The 20,159-nt window shown below is 39.4% G+C and overlaps 1 non-coding gene and 1 pseudogene across 1 annotated transcript; both read right to left on the bottom strand.

Annotated features, from left to right (window-relative positions):
- Positions 1–17,441, bottom strand: part of LOC100995769 (POTE ankyrin domain family member F-like) — a 42,473-nt pseudogene extending 25,032 nt beyond the window's left edge.
- LOC117975930 (U6 spliceosomal RNA) lies at positions 5,640–5,746 on the bottom strand. Its single transcript, XR_004666381.1, has one exon. It is a non-coding gene; the product is annotated as a U6 spliceosomal RNA (small nuclear RNA).
- Positions 17,442–20,159: the final 2,718 nt, after the last annotated feature.

The raw sequence follows: 20,159 nt of genomic DNA on the forward strand, positions 1-20,159 counted from the left end.
AGATACACAGAATAAGAAGCTATCTTCTTTAGCCATATAATCTATTGATAATCAGACTAAAACCAAGAAAAATAAAATGATTGGTCCAAAGCTCCTAAAGTGGCATTACCTAGCATTTTATGGCACCATTCAGGATTGTTCCATAATAATCAAAGAATATCTCTAGGGTTTGTATCTCTTGAAAACTCAATGTACAGAATTCTTTCTGAGTTAAATATTAACTTTTTCACTGATGATTTATGCTACTTACACGATAGGATCATGTATGCCTACACTTACTACACTTTGTTAAACAACATAATGTAAAAATCTACTTAAACAGAAACAATTGAATACGAAGGTATACCTCTCTATCACCATCCTTATTTATTTCTGGTTCTTGAGACATTTTCTGCAGATGCAAAAACAGAAGGTTAATTTGCTTGTTGTATTTCTGTGATGTCTCCTCTTTTGGAGCGCATGTTTTAAAAAAATTTTATTCTTAAGTAATCAAGTATGGACGATGAAAAATTAGAAAATAATTAAAATTAAAATTTAACTGTTAAATAAATAATAATTAAAACTAAGAATTAACTTTTTAATCTATGTTTAGCTACTGCCACATTACTGGCTTCTGACTAACATGTGAAAAATAATTCACCTTAGCCCAAGGAAGAAAAAAAACGTGAACCAGCAAACTTAACTTGGTCACCATTTCTTTGGACTAAACTTCATTTGTTGTGTTAAATCTACCAAAAATGAATCAGCAGATGATTTGTAGTGTTCCAAAATCTTCCTCACTTGAAAAGAGTTTAACCTCATGAAACCCTAACTAGTGAGCCCCTACAGTGCACTGAAGTACTTTTCTAAAAGATTCCTAACTGGATTGTAGGCACCATTTAAATTATTAGGAGCCGAAATCAACACCAAACAGAAAGAGATGCAAATTCTCAAATTTTAATTGAGATTATATACTGTAATATGATAGTGTTATGTATCCAGATTATCTGCTTAAGTCCAGTTCTAATATATTCTAATGTGTACTAATTACAGTGCATAAAAATTTTTTAATAATATGTACTAACTTTCTGCAACTGAAATAAATTAGAATGTTATTGTGTTTGTGCACTAACACCAAAGGTCCCATTCTGCAAGATATGATTCTTGTAATAGGCAGCTGTGTTGCTTTTATGACCTGGTTCCCTCCCTGAACATAAACGCTGAGGTCAATGAGAGACCATAAGGCAGAATATATTTTTAACCTTGGTATCAGTGACTGACAATATAAAACTGCAGATTTTCAATCACTGGCCATGATTACTCCTTAACCACGAATCCAGCTCAGGGACCATCAGAGTTATATTGTTCATAATTCTATTGCTTAATAATATAATCCAATAATTGATGTACCTTCTTCATCAGGTTAGGGTGTTGTAAACATAAAAGAACAAAGTTCTGAAATTTGTTTTTGCCTCTATTCCAAAAGGAAAGATTAGCTATAAGCTAATCAAAAAGGCAGATGAGAATATTTTAAATAAAAATATTATGAGTATTTTAAATTTTATAGTGGTTATGTTTTTTAAGTTAAATATCAAATGTTAAATTAGAATCCATTCTTCTGTTAATTAGATTGTGAATTTATTAAAATAAAATTTTAACAATCTATTAAAAAATTCTTTAAAAAATCTATTGATTCTCAAAACCTAGTCTGAAAGGTAATTTCATGTGGACTATCTAATATTATTAAAGCAAAGAAAACAACATTAAATCAAAAATTTAAATTTAAAATTTTCCATGCCTCTGGCTGGCTATTTTCACTGCCTTTGAACCTTTGTGACTCTTCCTCTGATGTCAGCTTTAAGTCTTGTTCTGTTGAGAAATCCATATATTCAGTTAAAATGAACCACTTAGAAGAGTTAAAAACTATTGCCTTTATAAAAATAGATTGAAGACAACATTTTATTTCATAAATTGAGTGTTTAGTTTTTCATGAAATAGTTATTTAGGAAATAATCCTCCCAAACTTCAACAAACCACTTGGGGAGACACCTGATGTCATTCACTCACAAATTCATCCACCCAACATAAATGAACAAAACCACCAGAAACACAACTTTAAAATACAGTAGAAACATATAAGATAACACAGTATGTTGTTCTCCACTTCCTAATAGTGAAGCAGTAAATGTAAAGAAAAGGAAATTTAGTTTTAAAGAGAAACAAGTTTTCCCGCACCTAGCTAGTCTGACTCTAAGGATAGTAACAAGCAGGGCCCAGGAAAGGTCATGGTGACACTGCCTGAGAAGCCAGAGCCCACAGGTATGGGCTCCAGACATCCCAGAGCAAGGTTAAGAAAACAAATTCCTTTACTGTCTCCCCTTCCCCTCAGCATTCACTCAGAGCTATTTTTACAAATGCATATTATTTGCAAGTTCCTGTTGTCCTTCAATGCAGCTGCAAGGTCATAAGCTATGCTGAGGTTGCAAAACTGTCACTATATGATTAACTGCCTTTGTTCTGCTTCTGTAAGCTTGCCTACATAAGCCAAGCCCTGTCTTTGTTCAGGGCTCAGCTTTCAGATGCAAATCCGCTGAGCTGGTGCGAACCTAAATGAAATCCTCCTGTTTCACCCACTTGGTCTCTCCTGCCTCCTGTTTTCTGCAACAATAGTACCTTATAAATGATTTCAAAAATTACTACTGACACCTTTACTAGTGTACAATGTCTTCCCAATATCTAAAGTGTTTCCTTCCACTATTCTGACAGATTTCTTTTCATTTTTCTTTTCTTTTCTTTTCTTTTTTTTTTTTTTTGAGCCAGGGTCTTGCTCTGTCACCAGGCTGGAGTCCAGTGGCACAATCTCAGCTCACTGCAACCTCTGACACTCCCTGGTTCAAGCGATTCTCCTGTCTCAGTCTCCGGAGAACCTGGGATTACAGGCATGCACCATCATGCCCAGCTAATTTTCGTGTTTTTAGTAGAGACGGTGTTTCACCATTGGCCACGATGGTCCTGATCTTTTGACCTTGTGATCTGCCTGCTCCAGCCTCCCAAAATGCTGGGATTAGAGGTGTGAGCCACCAAACTTGTCCTTATTTTTATCTTTTAAAACAATGCTATGAGAAAGTCTTCCTTGATTCTGTATGTCTTTCCCCAGATAAACAGGTACCTCCTTCCTTGAGGCTGCCTTAGTACTTCACTGATTTTTCTACTGCATCTTTACCACCTGAACCACACATTATTCCTCCACATGTCTGTCCCGTCTGCTCCAAGACTGCAGAAGAGAGTCTTGCACATCATCTTACTCACATTTTACTCAGAAATTTCTTATTGAGTCCTGCTAAATACATGCTAGGCATTAGAGTTTAAAAAGAATTAAAATAAAGCATGTCAGGAATGGCTTTTCTAGAAAACATGCCCAAGCAGAGACTTAAATATTGAGACTAGCCAGATTAAAAGGGGTAGAGGGCAGGAAAGGGTGACGGCATGCCACGCAGCAGCAAGAGCGGGAGCCAGGCCTGAAAGAGTGAAAGTATTTGCCTACAATAGAAGGATGAGTGAGTAGGGCATTGCCAGCAGCTCAGTAATGCCAGAGAAAGGGCACACAGGGAAAAGGCCTAAAGATGGAGAGTGGGGCAGAAGTCAGATTATGAAAGCCTTATGTGTGGTAGCACAGCATCTTGTTCTAACAAAATTACTGTTATGATGACAATTAACCAGCAGGTAGAAGAACATCTTGTTCCAACAAAGTAAATATATCTCTTTCCAACTTCAAATGAGGAGGAATGAAGTCAGTAATAGTGAGACCTTGTTGGCACAAGCATATGTAACATGACCTGTGCTTCACTGTTCTTTTGTGAACAAAAATTCCTTACTTTTACTTTTTAAATCTATGGTAGGACTTCCCAGAGCAGGGCTCCACAACTCCCAGGCCACACACTGGTACCAGTCCATGGTCTGTTAGGAACCATGCCACACAGGAGGAGGTGCACAGCAGGCAAGCCAGGGAAGCTTCACCTGTACTTACAGCCACTCCCTATGGCTCATATTACAGCCTGTACTCTGCCTCCAGTCAGATCAGTGATAGCACTAGATACTCACAGGAGCATGAACCCTGTTGTGAACTGCCTATCTGAGGGATCTAGGTTGTGTGCCTCGTATGAGAACCTGATGCCTGATGATCTGTCACTGTCTCACTTTGCCCCCAGATGAGACCATCCAGTTGCAGAAAAATAAGTTCAGAGCTTCCACGGATTCTACATTATGGTAAGTTGTATAATTATTTCATTATATATTACAATGTGATAATAATATAAAGTAGCACAATAAATGTAACATGATTGAATAATCCTGAAACCATCCCCACCTTCCCCCAGCCCATGGAAAAGTTGTCTTTGACAAAACCGGTCCCTGGTGTCAAAAAGGTTGGGGACAACTGACTAAAGTAATTCACTATCACAAGTCTTACCTGGATTGCTGTTTTCAGAAGAGATTTTTAGCATCTGTTTTTCTTTGTAGTCAGAAAGTAACTGGCAAATTCTATGTATAAAAATGTAATAAACCACATTACTATTTTAATACTGATATAAAAAAATACTTACCAAATGTAGAATTATTAAGAGTATTTCAAACAATATCAGAATATCAGAACTTAATAGTATTATCCCATCCACTTATGAGTACATTCTACAAACTTCTCTTTAAGCTTCTAATTAAAGAAGAAAAAAATGTAAGGTGAAATACTCATAAATCAAGGGCACTGTGACCCAGTAAATTAGCTAGCATTAGCATGACATAATAGAAAGTGTCCCAACTCTGCATAAGTCCTAGCTCCATAATGAACAGCTATTTGTTCTTGGACAACTTGCTTCTCTTAGGCTCAATGTCTTCTTCAACAAAGTGAGGACTTTGCTGCCTTATTTCACTAGGTTGTTATAAACATTTAACGAGATAACATTTTTTAAATGCTGAGAGAAATAGTAAAGCAATGGAATAATCTGTTCCTAAACTTTATGACTAAAATTATCTTGGAATCACAAATAAAACCCAATGCGTATTTTGTTCATAGGTTCTAATATGCAAATGTTGTAGATTTCAGAAAATGTTATTAAGTCCTAATTTTCTTCTTAGTTGTCCTACTCTTTATGACTTATAATTCAGGGCATCTCAACTATGTCATAGTTTGTAACTAAATTTATTCATAAATATCTCATTAAAGTAGATAATGTGATTGTCCACTATTACGGAGTTGATCAATCACACCAAGGGCAGAAAAACCAATGGATGTTAAGACCTGACTTGGACCAACGATCCTTCTCTACAGACTCAAACTCTCAGCCAGAAGATGTCTGTTAGGATAATGCTTTATGTTGATGTTCAATTCCAGCTGACATGGGAGACCAAAAGTCTACTTTTATTTTTTTTAGTTGCCACGGAGAAGTAGCAAGCTGACATTCTGTAATTTTCGACATACATACTAACAATATATTTTGCACCAAACATGTTATTCAGCTCTAAGTCATCTCATAGACCATCTTACATGACTATTTTTGCAGCACAAATCACAATTTCAATATTTTGGTGGCATCCATTTTGCTTTGATTCACACTGTTTCCTTAGAGCTAGTCAGCAAATAGTCAAATGACCTTCCAGTGACTGCACAAAATATGGAATGCTTCAAAGATGTGTGCTGCCTCCTTATGCAGAAGTCATGCTAACTTTCTCCGTATTGTTCTAATTTTAGGATATGTGCCACCAAAGCAAGCACAAAGCCCTACTTTTACACATGATTAGTGATGAGTCATGGACAAGGCTTGGCTCTGTTAAGTCCAACTAACCTACTTGAGATTCTGAGAATTCTCTTCAATGGCTTCCTGTGAGCTAGAATTTGAAAATATGTTAAAATTTTGAGCTAGAGATGGAAGTAGCTTGGACAATTTTCATTATCATGTAAATCAGATCACTCAAGGGGCCAACCACAGCTGGGAGCCACTGCTCAGGGGAAGGTTCATATGGGACTTTCTACTGCCCAAGGTTCTATACAGGATATAAAGGTGTCTCACAGTACAGATCTGGTAGCAAAGAAGAAGAAACAAACACTGATCTCTTTCTGCCACATTATTTGAACCCCTCTGACCCTTTAGAACAAGCCCAACTAATATCTGCTAGAGAAAAGACCAACAGCCTCAAAAGATCTCTTGCCATGAAGGTCTCAGCTAATTCTTGGCTAAGATGTGGGTTCCACATTACGTTCTGAATACGGGGGGAAGGGTCAATTTGTTCACTTTGTGTGCGGATAAAGTCAGGATGCCCAGCGGCCAGAGCAGGGGGCTGGTGCTCTGGGAACAATGGCATATAAGCATAGGTATGGGAACTAAAAAACGTAACTTCAAAGTCACTGTATGAATCGCCATGAAGACTTGAGGGATCTGAATCTACCGATTCATCTTAAGGCAGCAGGACCAGTTTGAGTGGCAACAATGCAGCAACAGAATCAATGGAAACAACAGAATGATTCCAATGTCCTTTTTTTTTCCTCCTCCTTCTGACTTGATAAAAGGGACTGTCTTCTTTGGATTTAGTGAACTCCTTCGGTTCCTGAAAAATTCAAGGAGTATGTAGGACATAGTGCCCAGAAGACAGTACAAGACTTTGCACTAAACTGGATATTTCAAGACCCAAAAAACTAATCACAAAGATGTGACACTATTTTTTATCCCATGCATAGGTGTTACACTTGGATCAAATGAATAATGCTGGGATCTCTAAGGATAAAGGTCTTAAAAGTCCTGAGATAAAGAATCCTGCACCCATTGGTACTTCTAACTTGTCTTGCTTTTTGTCTGATTTCTGGCTGATGCAGGGGACTAACTCGCTGCCCCTCTAAAACCACCTGAACCAAACTATGACATCTTACCTGACATGTAACATGCAACTGTTATAATTATTTTAAACCTCAATTTAACATTAACTAGCCTTTTAGTGTAAACACTTACACAGTATGATGACTAGAAACAGCATACTCTCTGGCCGTCTGTCCAGATCGATCTTGAGAAGATACATCAATATTTTGCTCAAGTAGAAGGCTAACTATACTTGCTGATCCACAACATACAGCAAGTATGAGAGCAGTCCTAAAATGACAGAGATAGGAACTGTAATAAAGTTATTTTAAAAGCTAATTTGATATACTTTACCAATGTAACATCTTGCCTGTCCGTGCAGAATCAAACATTTACATGCACTAAAAGACATAAGCATCTTCAGTGCTCAAGTGTTCATCTTTGTAAAATGCCACCAAGGTTAAAAGGAAGGGACCAAAAAAAAAAACCCTCTTATCTCAGTGGGGTATTGCATAGCAGAAGCTACTAATTTAAAGTCCTCTGATGGGCAAGAAACAATGTTAGGGCCACTTATCTGAAGTGGACAAAGATTTTAGTGAAGATTTTGTCACAGCTTCCCTAGACTGACATGCTGTAATAGAAAATCAGCCAGGGGGTCAGACAAATACAAGCTCTCTGCATGCTGAAAGCAGTAATAATAATGGTAAGAATAGTAGTCACAGGAGTTTCAGTTAATGGTGCCAATAACCATGTGCTAGGCACTGAATTAAATGCCACATTTATCTTTCTTACTTATGCACAGCCAACTTTGAAGGATATATTCTCCTACTTTTCATATATGACAACATATTTGGTGGTAAATAACGTCCCCAAGGTCACACACCTAGCAAGTAAGAAGGTTACTAATTAAACCCAGTCTTGTGTGAATCCAAAGCCTAGCTCTTTTCTCTTTATCACCCACCTACGGCTTGTCTTCATTAAAGGAAAAGTGTATCCACTTAAAACTATCTTCACTCCCTCTCTCCATACCAACTAAAAATAAAAACATCAAAATACACTGGAAAAACAGAAGGAAAAAAGCTGTTGAACCCACAGTATGTGGGAACAGCAATTAATTGTCATGTAGGGATAAGCTAACATTAATATTCTTCAAAGAAAGCAACTTAAAGCAAAGTCATTAAAAAGACAAAAGGATTTTCAACCCCTATTTATGTTTAATACAGCGTATTTAGTGGAAAAGCATGTAAGACACAGTGGTTAAAAACTATTAGAAAGGGTTAAGAAGTTCAATACTGAGTCATAAAGTAAACTAAAAGTTAAAGTTCAAACTTCATAAAATATGAAATCCCTTTAGCTAACATAAGATCATGTAACCAAAAACATCACATAGCAAATAACATCAGTCAATATAATAAAAGATGAATCCTACTAAAACTTTTATGTTGCCCAGTCCAAATAATTGTTTTTCTACCTAACTGATTTGTGTTGATACTGATCACTACGTCCCAGTAAGTATACATTAATCTTATTAATTTAATATTTATGACTTGAGTGACTGCTATCCATCTAGAACACACAGATTAAAAGAAAGAACTATACCTTCCATATCTATCCAGTGCATTTAAATTCGCTTTTTTCTTGATTAAAAATTTCACCACTTGCTGTTTTTGCTCATGCACACCAAGTAGCAGTGGTGTGAGGCCATGCTGCAAAACAATATAAAGCAAAATCGTATGTAATTCAAAAAAGTACATATTCCTCAACCGAAGTGGAAACTTTATATAAGATCTTATGGACTTACACGCATAGAAAGTAAATAAAATGTAGTCGCTTCCTTCTCACTCTTCTGTGCTTTCCCACACGCTGCTCCTTCCCTTGGAAACACCCCTTCTCTGCCTCACCACATTAACTCTACTCATCTCAAAAACTCACTTTAAACATTTACTGCTTCCAAGGCTCTTTGCTTCTAACCCAGCATTTGACATGGTATTATTGGATGGTAATATTTTTCCCATCTAAACAAAGAGCTTCTTGAGGGCAGGGGCTGTATCTTTTGTCTCTATATCCTCAACCCTAAGATAAATTGTGTATAAAGCAAGAATTTGTATGTAAAATATTTCTTTAGTTTCATGTTTTACCAAAAGTTCAACCTCCAACATGCAACAAAAATTGCTATTAAAACTCATACTGCCCATTTGAAAAAAATTTCCAACATTTATTTAAAATCTATTTGTATTTAATTTTCCCAGATTGTTAACTAAATCATCAGTTCATAGGACTACTGAAACTAAATTAACAGAATTCTTATCTGTATTCTTAATAACTCCATGGTTTTTAGTGTTTAAAACTGCCATGCTGATTATGCCAAAGCTCTACATACTTAAGAGACACACTGAATAGTCCATAATACAGCTTCAATTGACAAAAAATGGTTTAGAATTTGCTACAATTCTAATTGATAAAACTCTGCCCTTAACGACTTACTGACCTAAGCACTTGAATGACTGAACAAAGAGACACAAAATCCTGAGAGGGCCATCCTCTACTTATTGAAAGACTACTCACGGCAAATTTCTAAGGACCTTCTGAATGGCAGTGAATAACTGATGGTAGAAAGGAAAAGGTATTATCCTGTAAGCTGATACATACTACCAATAATATTCATTTTAATGTCTCAACCACAGAGATAAAAGTCAGACTAGGTCAGGAATGGTGGCTCACACCTGTAATCCTAGCATTTGGGGAGGCTCAGGTGGGTGAATCGCTTGAGCCCAGGAGTTCAAGACCAGCCTGAGAAACATGGCAAAAACCTCATCTCTACTGAAAAAAAAAAAAACAAAAAAAAAAAAACTGAGGTTGGAGGACCATCTGAGCTTGGGGAGATCGAGGCTGCAGTGAGCTGTGATCACACCACTGCACTCCAGCCTGGGAAACAGAGTGAGACCCCATCTCAAAAAAAAAAAAAAAATCAGATTAATGTTATTGGAAAGGAAAGATTTAAAGAAATCAGCACATATCCAACCCCAACTCTTTTAGAGATACCTTAAGTTTCTGAGACATAAGAATTTACATATTACATTTACGTATTCAGTGGCTCTTAAGCAGGAGTGTATCCAGATTTTGAGAAAATTGTTGTTGTCGTTGTTGTTGTTGTTGTTGTTGAGACAGGGTCTCATTATGTTGACCAGGCTAGACTCGAACTCCTGAGCTCAAGCAATCCTCCCACCTCAGCCTCCCTAGCAGCTGGGACTACAGCCATGCACCAACATGCCTGGCTTCAAGGAAACATTTTCAAATATACATATCCAGGCTTTATTAGACTTACTGTATCAAAATATTCAGAAAAAGCCTAGACTTGTTGATTATTTAAACATTTTCCTCAGGTTACTGGGATGCACAATTCTAGCTGAAAGCTAGTGCAACAGACAATAATTCAGTCTCATTTCTCACCCACATGACCAATTCCCTTTCTCATTTGAAGATTAGGCCAAAAAGAGCAAGGAGTAGGAGAGAGACCCATTTGCTGAAAACACCACGATTTTCACCGGTAAGAGAAGAACAGGGTCTAGTCAACTGAAAATCCAACTTGATCTTGTTACTTATTTATCTTCTACCTTCCCATTCAGACACTCTAGAGTTGAAAGCAGAGCTGAGACTCTAATTGGTCATTTCTACCACAATAGGATACTAAGTCAATTAATTACTTGATATTCCCTCTGCTCAAGGGTTTCCCCTTACATTACCACCTATTCACTGCCAATCTGGTTCCTTAGAGGCCTCCTAAAATTGATCTCTAGGCAGTTTACAACTCACTAACTCCCTCTCTCAAACTGAAAACTGTCATTCTCTAAAATTGAAGAGAACCTTGTCTCACCATACAAAGGAAACAAATCAATCAACAACAACAACACACACACACACACAACCTCTTCATGGTCTCCTCCATTATCTAATTTCCAAATTGGCCTTGATATTTCTGATTGCTCTCTTTTCCGCTTTCCACTTCTGCCACATGAGCAATCAGAAATATCTTAAGCCTTGCCACTGACAGGCGCGTCACCTCGTATCTATTACTGTTTTTTAGGAAGTTGCCAAAGGAGCAGGATCTCTATTCACTGAAACATGTTTAAGTTTTCTTGGAGTTTTCATGTAAAACCTATTTCAGGGCAAATTTTGCCATTTTACATTCATTAGGGGAAAAAATCCTAGGAGGGAAAAATTGAAAAATAGTAAGTATTACCTTTTACAAATTCAGTGCTTTCAAAAAAAGTATTTACCACAAGTGCATTAAAAAAAAATTGTACCCTCTAATGCTTCTTTGAAAGTAACAATATTTAAAATTAAGTCTTAGATAATTAGGTCATTTCAAAATATTTTCATTCAGGTTATGCTTGAGCTTCCAAATATGGAAGACTGGCCCTTACACAGGTCAATGATAAAATGAATGCATTTCAGTATTTTGAAGATAAAATTGGTAGCTCTATACCTTGTTTTTTGATTCAATATCAGCACCGTATAAGAGCAGTGCTTTGGCCATTAATTTATCTTCATTGTAGATAGCATAGTGCAGAGTGGTATTTCCATACTCATCTGGAATATTTGGATCAGTGCCATGTTCCAGCAACATTAACGCACATTCATCTTCCTGGCATTGGACGGCCTGTCAGTATTAGACCAAAAACAAATTACAAATCCTAGGAATTCAAAATAACATTCCACAGCTTTCACCAACTAGTTATATTTAAAGGAGAAAACTCATTTTTATGCTATGTATTGAAATCAAACCCAACTCACGCTGACATAGTTGGCTACTGCGTACCTTTGTCAGAGCTGTCCTCTTTTTGTTGTCAAGGACATTAAGTTGACACCGTCTGTCCAGCAGGAGTTTTACTACTTCTGAATTCCCATTGGCAGAGGCCAGATGTAGAGCAGTCCTATGAGAGTGAGAAGATGTTTTAGGAAATTGTAGTGCACTAGCTACACCCACATAAATGATTCATGTATAATTGCAAACACTGAATAGCCTATTACTCTACCTTCAAAACAAACATTTAACTTTCCCATGAAAAAAGCACACTATTTATTATCTCTCATTGCTCGCTGTATTAATGAAAGAGCAGCCTACATGAATACAAAGAGCATAGCCCTTGGGTGACATTCAACTTGGGCTGGAATCCTACTTGAAGCTCTGTCACTTCCTGGCTGTTGCTTAGCCTTTTGGGGTCTCAGTTTCCTCATCAATAAAATAGGAATGAAAATAGTAGCTTTCTCACAGGAAACCACTGTAATGCTTAAATGAGACTATGCACAAAAGATACAGAATAGTTCCTAACACAAATAACAGCTCAATAATTGTTAGATATTATAATTTTTACTAATACCACTAAAGACAACATTTGAATTAAGTGAGATGATACAATTATACCTACACTTTGAGGTGTGTTTTAAATATTATAGCTAACATTGTACTTTAGTGATTCTACGATGATCATTGTCTCCATGTTGTCTCCACTGAAATATCACTTACAATTCATGATTTACTATAATTGGCAGCATTTAAATAATTCTCTTATTGAGACATAAAATAATGGGGCATCCTACAATCCCTGGTGCCTTACATTAAGTAGAATATGTTATAACAGGTCTGGGGCAGTTCCAGTCAGATGACCAGCATTTAGATAAATTTTAGTTCTTAAAAGAACTATGGAATAGGAAAGCTGAGCTGAAAACAAAAACAAATTTCTAAAATAAACCAATTCTTACTTTGGTTTTCAATAAACTTTAAGCCAAAGAAAACTTGGAATTGAAATGAATAGCATGGGCTCATTTTTTTCAATACTTAGATTTATACAATGTATGTACATCAGATATTTCCAATCATTCATACTAGGATTTAATACTGTTATAAATTTTCTCTTTTTAAAATGGATTTATGAAACTATTTGTGGAGCTTTTTTCAACTTTTACATTTAGGGGTACATGTGCCGGATGTGCAGGTTTGTTACATAGGTAAACGTGCACCAAAGGGGTTGGTTGTACAGATTATTTCATTACCCAGGTGTTAAGCCCAGTACCTGTTCATTCTGTTTCCTGCTTCTTTCCCTCCTCCCACCCTCCACCCTCTGATAGGCCCCAGTGTGTGTTGCTTCCCTCTAGGTATCTGTGTGTTCTCATCATTTAGCTCCCACCTATAAGTGAGAACATGCAGTATTTGGTTTTCTCTTCCTATGTTAGTTTGCTAAGGATAATGGCTTTCAACCCCATCCATGTTCCTGCAAATGACATGCTCTCGTTCCTTCTTTCATGGCTGCATAGTATAACGTGCTGTTTATGTACCACATTTTAGTTCTTAAAACAACTGAAACAGTCTTTCTCCTGTTTTAGACTTATAAATTTTCAAAAGGGCAGTTAAGGGTTGTCTTTTACTATTTTCTACCTTCAGAAATGCTTCTGTTTGAAAGGAGGGAGGAAAAGCTTCAATTGAGATTAAGTCCTAATGCCCCAATTTTAAATCTCTCAGCTTGCTCAAGCCCTGCAGGCAAACATGAAGTTTTCAAAGATGGAAGGATCCTGAGAGATAGTAGAATATGCCTGCCACATAATAGGTGTCTGGCTTATGTCTGATGACTAAATGGATTGAAAGAATGGATGAACACAGCTTGGGAGTTCAATATTTTTAAAGAAAACTCCTGTCGAGTAGCGCAATACATTTGCAATAGTAATAATCATTTATATTTGCTACTTTAATTTTCATAAATATATAACTCAACTAAAATGACTACTTCATACTTTTTACATGTTAATCTATATATAATGAAAAGGTAATTATGTAATAAAATGTATATACAATAAAATCTACAGGAACAGGTAAACACAATCCCTCTACTTCTGAAGAAGGTAAAAGTTCACGAAGATAGCCAACCACAGAAAGAAAAATACATAATAGAATGTGAGAAATTATTTGCATCTATGCAAGAAGCATATTCCTTCTCTTCCCAAGGATTATTGCATTACTAATGAACCTTAATTAAAACTTCAGATGTTCATTGCAGAAATCACAGATAAGAGAAAGGGAAAAACTTCACTTACAAATCCCCAGAAACAAGTTTGATTATATTTTCTACATATTTTCAGCAACACGAGCAGATTCTGTTCGTGTATATGTGTAACAAACTGATTTTTTTATCACTTGATATAGCAAAGTACATCTTTGCACATTGACATATCTCTGTATCTACTGACACCCTCAATAGTTACATATTATTCCATCTTATGGATGCACTGAAATTTGTTCATGAAATCTTTATATGGGTTCTTCTAAATACACTGCTATTTTAAGCAATACTAAGAAAAACAGACATCTATTTGGTAAAGATATTTCAGTATAATGGAACTGATGAGTAAAACGCATAATATTTTTAAAATGTGGTTCTTACCACTAAAGTGTCTGTTTGAAAAGCTGCAGCAACTTCAACTTTAAACAACTACATAAGTACCATAAGTACCACTGCTCTTCATCCTCACAAACTTTGTGGATAGAAAACAGTATTTCATTCCTTTTTTTTTTTTTTTTTTTTTAGATGGAGTCTCACTCTATCACCCAGGCTGGAATGTAGTGGCGCGATCTCGGCTCACTGCAACCTCCACCTCCCTGGTTCAAGCAATTCTCTTGCTTCAGCCTCCTGAGTAGCTGGGATTACAGGTGCGTGCCACCATGCCCAGCTAATTTTTTGTATTTTTAGTAGAGATGGGATTTCACCACACTGGCCAGGCTGGTCTCAAACTCCTGACTTCATGATCCACCTGCCTCAGCCTCCTAAAGTGCTGGGATAACAGGCGTAAGCCACTGTACCCAGCCTTTCATCCCTCTTCTAACTTAAATAGAAAACAGTATTTCATTCCTCTTCTAACTTAAATTCCTTCTTCTACCAGGAACACTGTATTTTCCTATGTGCATAGGTCACTGGTAGATATGCAAAAAAAGTACTTTGCCCAATTTTAAAATGAGCTTATTTTATTATATCTGCATATATAGGCCAGGCATGGTGGTTCACGCCTGTAACCCCAGCACTTTGGGAGGCCAAGGTGGGTGGATCACGAGGACAGGAGTTCAAGACCTGCCTGGCCAAGATGGTGAAACCCCATCTCTACTAAAAATACAAAGCAATTAGCCAGGTGTGGTGGCAGGTGCCTGTAATCCCAGCTACTCAGTAGGCTGACGCAGAGAACTGCTTGAACCTAGGAGGCAGAGGTTGCAGTGAGCCGAGATCGCACCACTGCACTCCAGCCTGGGCAACAGAGTCAGACTCCATCAAAAAAAAAGTGTGTGTATATATGTGTGTGTGTGTATATATATATATCTGCATACATAAATAGGCATTTGTGTTTTCTTCTGGTATGTTTCTCTTTTTGTATATTTAAAATTTTTAATCTATACTCTTATTTTTGTGACATAAAAATCTAGCTAGTTTTCTCCAAAAATGAATTATGAAAAATCCATCTTTTTTCTATAATAAAAAAAAATCACCATTATCAAGTGCTAAATTCTTACATATATTTGGGTATTTCTAAATTCCCTATTCTGTTCTATTCATTGATGTCTTTTCAGCTGTTAGTAAACAATTTGTGGAAATAAATAACATGCACATTTTGATATCTGGAAAAGCAAGCCTTTTTCCATTCCGTTACAAAAAATTAATTTATCACAATAATAAAAGACAGCATGTGTAATTTAAAAACGCTAAAACTTTGCTATTTTTATTTGGCTTAGGTAAGAGTGATAAATAGAAAAATCTCCCATCTTTTTTTTTTTTTTTTTGAAACAGTCTCGGTCTGTCGCCCAGGCTGGAGTGCAGTGGCGCTATCTGGGCTCACTGCAAGCTCCGCCTCCCGGGTTCACGCCATTCTCCTGCCTCAGCCTCCTGAGTAGCTGGGACTACAGGCATCTGCCACCGCGCCCGGCTAATTTTTTTTAATATTTTTTAGTAGAGACGGGGTTTCACTGTGTTAGCCAGGATGGTCTCGATCTCCTGACCGCGTGATCTGCCCGCCTAGACCTCCCAAAGTGCTGGGATTACAGGCGTGAGCCACCATGCCCGGCCAAAAAGCTCACATCTTAAGAAAATTCAATCTTCCTTTTCAAGCACAGGAACCATCTTCCCATTTCAGTTTCCTTCTAAGGTTCCTCAGTAAAGAACATATTTACATACTGTACATTGACATAAAATTCATACTGGATTTTATTTGAAGAATATTTAGCCCTGAAGTTGATGTGTTATGGGGCTTCGTTCTTAGTTCTCAATATACACTTTTCTATAATGTATAGAACATTGTTTTAAAATCTGTAGATTAAAAAAAATCTGCTGCATCAACAACTTTGCGAGTTAAATCACTTTAAAACAGTCCATTAGTGTTCTACAAGGAAAATTATAATTTGATTGGAAATCAGCTAAAGTTTTGTTTTTGTGTTGCTGCTCATAAAGGGGCCTGTGCCCTGACCTCTCTGAGGTTTCCACATCCAGGGTGGTGTGAGGCCTGCGGAGGTGAGAAAGCCAGGCTCCCCTCCTCCCCCACCAGGAGGGTATGTCCCTATCATCCCCCCAGGTCCCACCTCCTCCCAGCCCAGGCCTGGTTACCTCTTTTGCTTGTCCTTCTTGTTCACGTCAGTGTCCCTGAGCATGACAATCAGATCCTTTCTAGGGACTTTACCCCACCAGGCAGCTCTGTGGAGCTTGTCTAGATCTTCTCCACAGACGTGGTACCTCGGCTCCATGAAGGCGCTGTCGTCGTAGTCTCCCCAAGCGCCCACGTTGCTCTTGCCGCTCCCCCTGCAGCAGGGGAAGCAATGGCAGCACCACTTGCCCATCTCGCTCCTGAGTGTCTTCATAGCGGAGTCGTCGTGGTCTCCAGAAGTGCCCACGTTGCTCTTGCCGCTCCCCCTGCAGCAGGGGAAGCAGTGGCGGCACCACTTGCCCATCTTGCTCCTGAGTGTCTTCATAGCGGAGTCGTCGTGGTCTCCAGAAGTGCCCACGTTGCTCCTGCCACTCCCCCTGCAGCAGGGGAAGCAGTGGTAGCACCACTTGCCCATCTTGCTCCTGAGACCAAATGGCTTCTTCTCAGAAGAGGCAGCCGGCATTGAATAAACCTCAGCCACCATCTGCTTTTAACAGCCAGCGGAAGCCGGTAGTAGCAAGCAGATCACGTCTACCAACCAGTTTCACCAACTAGCAGGTGGTAACTCCGGGTTTCCAATCTGTTTGAAGAAAAAAGTCAATCCCAGCCAAAACGTGCCAACCCAGCAGGGGATCCCAGCCCAGCCCACCCCACCCAGGGAAAACCCACACCCACCCGGGGAAAGCCCACGCCCCCCCTGGGCGACCTCACGCCCACCCCAGGAAGAGCCAACCCCCCCGCCAAGAAAACACCCAGCCCACCCAAGAAAATGCCAAACCCAACAGAGAAAAGGTCAAGCCCAGCAAAGGAACACGAGAGAGAAAACGTCAATCCAAGCAGGAAACGTCAATTCAAGCGAGGAACGCCAAGCCACGCAAAGAACGCAAAGCCAAGCCAAGCCGCTACAAGCCAGCCAAGCCGTTAACGCACGTGCAGCTTGCGCGTGCAAGCCGTTACAGGCCAGCCAAGCCGTTACGCGCGTGTGGCGTGCGCGTGCAAGCCGTTACAGGCCGGCCAAACCGTTATGCGCGTGCGGCGTGCGCATCTCAGGTGGAGTCAGTGCACGTGGCACAGACACTGGCCGATGCGTGCAACCCACGTGCTTAAGTCTTGGCGCCAGGAATGTCACTGACAGCCTTGTGTTCCCAGCAAACTTCGTGGGAGTCAGCTGAGCTTTCAAACCACTGAGAAGCCTCTGGTGAAAAAAAAAAAAAGCCTCTTGAAGGAGGACTGGGGCTAAGCAGCTGAACTTGAGGATGCTGACAGCCTCCTCTGAAGAAAGCCCCCAGGACACTCCTGGCGGTGCTGTTGTGCGTGGCAGCAGCTGCAGCTCGGAGCTCGGGCTGGCGGAGCTGGCTGCAAATGGCCTCAAAATCGCGGAACACAAGACGCCCACCGAGCCCAGCGCCTTCCTGAGGTGCCTTCGACACCTGCTCCTCTTTGCTCCGGACCCAGAACACGAGCCCATCAGTGAGGGGGCATTTGGACCCACAGGATCGCGGCCAGCTCCTGCCCTGGTGCCCCCTGCCCGGTGTCCAAGCCAAGGCCAACAGCTGTGGGGCTTCTGGCCTGGGGGGGGCTCTACTCCACTGGCATGCAATAGGGTGAAGGTGCAGACCGCTGTGTCCAGGCCGGCATGAGGGGGCTTGGAGGAGCACCTACCACCGATGGAGAGATGCAGAAAGGTAACCCCATGTGCACATCCTGGGAACAGGACACTGAGCCTCCCTGGTGCTGGCCTCTGAGCTGGACCAGGGCAGTAGCACCTCGACCCTCCTACTGGGACCCTCCTGCTGCAAAGCTTTATGCAGCCAGGCTCCAGGCTGCTTACCCAAACCATAGGTGCTTTGGTGTGGGAGGAAAAATGGATTCTGAGCCTGCACACCAACCTGCTCTTACCAAAAGAAGTAGAGGGGAAGCCAATCACAAGAGCAAAAAAAAAAAAAAATACCATTTTGTAACTGAAGTCTTGCCTGATACGCAGGGTTAAGCTAAAGCTTCTCTTGCTTGATACTAAATTAAATTGTGAATGAAAAAATAAGACACACACACTAAATTTCCTTGTCCCTTTGTGATCCCCTGAGCCAGGAAGCAAGGGGAAGCCTGGCCTCCTGGACTCTCTCCCCAGCTGGGGGCTAAGTAGTTCCTCCAGGGTCACAGGGAGCAGCTGGGCTCAGTGGGGCCAGGCTGCCCTTCCTTCCTACATGGGCATCCTCAAACCTTCCATTGCCCCATACAGAGTGCCATGATCCGGGTTCAAATCCCAGCTCCGGCACTCACCACCTGTGTTACCTGGCAAATGCCTTACCCCCAGGCACTTGCTGTCTGTGTCCTTCCTGACAGGAGGGATGGGAGCTGGTGGCCCTGGCATGAAGCGCTGTTAACAGTCAAACAAAAGCAGGAGCAGGCAGACACCTGGGTGGGGGACTGCCCTGCTGGGGGTGCTCACCAAAGAGCACCTACCCTTTGTGCTCTTTGGTGAGTAAAATGTGGGTAAGAGCCTTTATCATAGTTTCTGTGGAAATAAATGGATGGGGCAGGATAAGCAGGTTTAGGATTGGCTAGATTGAATAATTCCAGTGGGCTCCGGAGGATAGGGGCTGTCTCTAAGTGTCTGGTACTTGGCCCTGGGGTGATTAAGGAAGGCAAATAGTGGCCTGGAGTGTAATAGCGCTATAGGTGCCTGATAAAAGAAGTGGCTGGAGTATGGGTTCTGGATTGGTTGCAAGTGAGGCTTTTACCATCTCTAGGAATTGGCTAGCCATAGGAGGGACAGTTCTTCCAGTGTTAGGAAGGCACAAGATATTAAAGTATTAGAAATGCAGAAAATATAATGGCATAAGTAAAACACAACACCAAATGTTGGTGAATTAATTGTTGGAGTAACTTGAACTCTCATACATTGATGTTGGGAATTTACAATGGCTAACCACTCTGAAAAACTTAATAGAAACTTCAGGTAATTTCAGGTAGATGTAAACAAACAGCTACCTTATGACCTGATAATCCCACTCGTGTTTAGCCAAGACATGTCTATGAAATGATTTAAATTAGCATGCTAATGAAAACCTTATTGGTGGCCTAAGATTTGAAATAACCCAAATGTCCATAAAAGGATAAAATGATAATAAACAAACTTAGGGTTAAGTATATAATGAAACATTAGTCCACAGTAAAAAGAAACAACTACAGAAAATGCAACAACGCACATGAATCTCTAAATCATAATGCTGAGTTTAAAAGCCAGATACAAAATAACACATCATATACTTCTGTTTTTATAAAATCCAAGAAAAGGCAAAACTAATCTATGTTATTAGGAATTAGAAGATGAAAGCTCATTAAGGTGATAGATGGGTGGGGTGGATGGCAAAGATCACAAGAAACCTTTCTGGAGTGATGGAAATATTCTTTATCTTGTTTGGAATAGTAGTTTCTAAAGTGCATATATTTAAGAGAAGTTACCAAGTTGGACACTTAGATATGTGTATTCTAATGTATATAAATTATATTCTAAGAAATACAACCAAGAATTTATTTTCATGCTTGCTTGTAAATGCACATAAATTTCTTGAAGGACACAAAAATTAATATTAGCTTCCAATTTTGAGGTATGGGGTGAAATGGGCATATAGGGGACAGATATAAGAAGGAAATTTCTCACTG

Source organism: Pan paniscus, chromosome 15, assembly GCF_029289425.2.
Source record: "Pan paniscus chromosome 15, NHGRI_mPanPan1-v2.0_pri, whole genome shotgun sequence".
NCBI classification, from domain to species: domain Eukaryota; kingdom Metazoa; phylum Chordata; class Mammalia; order Primates; family Hominidae; genus Pan; species Pan paniscus.